The sequence below is a fragment of the Bison bison genome, unplaced genomic scaffold (genome assembly GCF_000754665.1).
Source record: "Bison bison bison isolate TAMUID 2011002044 unplaced genomic scaffold, Bison_UMD1.0 scf7180017864035, whole genome shotgun sequence".
In the NCBI taxonomy this organism is placed as follows: domain Eukaryota; kingdom Metazoa; phylum Chordata; class Mammalia; order Artiodactyla; family Bovidae; genus Bison; species Bison bison.
In genome coordinates this window covers 8,597,593-8,599,127 of record NW_011494607.1, presented here as the reverse complement: position 1 = coordinate 8,599,127, position 1,535 = coordinate 8,597,593, and the positions used below count along the sequence as shown (strand labels likewise).

General features: G+C 53.9%; 1 protein-coding gene across 1 annotated transcript in view; it reads left to right on the top strand.

The window, feature by feature from the left end:
* The first annotated feature begins 1,003 nt into the window (after positions 1-1,003).
* Positions 1,004-1,535, top strand: part of RRAGD (Ras-related GTP binding D) — a 39,393-nt gene continuing 38,861 nt past the window's right edge. The window contains exon 1 of the mRNA XM_010834706.1: positions 1,004-1,070. The gene's annotated coding sequence lies outside the window, so the exon portion shown is untranslated. The remainder of the gene's footprint in view (positions 1,071-1,535) is intronic.

Here is a 1,535-nt window from a genome sequence, read left to right as displayed (position 1 = left end):
TTCTCTGACTCCTTCCCATTGCTGTCCCCTTAACTTGATGTGGCTCCGGCAGGGGCTGCTTCCTCATCAGCTATAGCTCCTGTTTGGTGTCCCTTGTCCAGGACTCTTCTTTTACATCTACTAGTTTAGGGGTGATAATCTCTTCTCACTGTTACTAATCCCTGTGTGGATTCCTAAACTCTGTCCACATCCTAGTAAATTGTCCCTTTTAATTTAAAAAGCTTTTTAAATTAAAATATTTGCCTGTGCCATCTATTTTTCCCCTGGGAAGGACTTTGACTGAAACAGCCGTACATGTTACACTGCCTCCACCTGGAAAATCCCAGGACCTTTCCCAGTTAGAAGCAGCCACCTCCTAGAAGGTGTAACCACATCCACCTATAGTTACTACAAAATCCAGGACAGGAGCCTTGAATTGCTAGACTGGGATTTCTTCCAGGGCAGGAACACTGTGCTGAGCCTGTATGGAGGCCCCCACCCTCACCCCTGAGCCCGGGTCCCTAGCACAGAGTAGGTTCTCCATCCAATTCCCTACAGAGGCAGCACCCTGAGGCCCTCAGAGCCTCCAGCCTCAGCTCTCTTCCTCCTCTTCTCTCTCACACCACCTGCTGAACTGCTGGCACCTGTGGGATCTGGGTCACCCTGCTGGCCAGCTGGTTTCCTTTTCGTTGTGCTTGACAGAAGGAAGTTCATCCACGTGATTTTTTGCAGTATCCAGAAAGGGGGGGGGGGTACAGTTTGTCCTGTGGTGAAAAGCTTGCGGAGGAATGCAGGTTTTAGTCTTACCCCCACACTGCTGCTATGCGAGAATTGTCTCCCCTCGCCACTTAACCCCTTCTCTCTCCCCCCTCAAAAAAAAACCTTGAAACATTTTATTTTGGGATTTGGGATTACACCCTATGCAACAATGAAATAGGAGGAGGTGGCTATGAATAGCCTCTTAATGTATCATACACCTGAGACCTTCCCCCAAACGCTGCAGAGGAATTATTCAGGCTAGTCAGCCACGAGGCATGTTATTTTTTCAGAAATGTTTATAGCTGGCTAGGCCTGCTTAGTGACTACAGTAGGTACGTTTTCTCAGCGAGAAGCACTTTGAACCGCAAATGCGCACTAAAAGGCAATTGCCATGGAGACAGCGCCTCCTCTGCGGTGCATTTCTCCCGAGTTTTCTTCTTGGGGCGCTTCAGCATCCGCGGGGTGTTCTAGGCATGCGGCTCTGAGAGGTGTCTCGGGCGCAGCAGCGTTGGGCGGGGGGAGCCCGCTTGGGACTGGAACCCTCGCCCAGGAGTGGAAACTGGAGAAGGCCGCCCAAGGTGGGGTGTGTGTGCGTCGAGGTGGGCGGGGAGAGGTCCTCCGGCTGTGCGGGCCGCCGGCTCCCCTGCCTGTGCGTGGACCACGTGCAGGAGGGGCGCTTGGGGGCCCCGGGCGCGCAGCCGCGGTGGGTGACTGCGCCGGGTCCCGGGGCCCCGAATACCCAGCGTGTGTGTGTGTGTGTGTGTGTGTGTGTGTGTGTGTGTGTGTGTGCGCGCGTC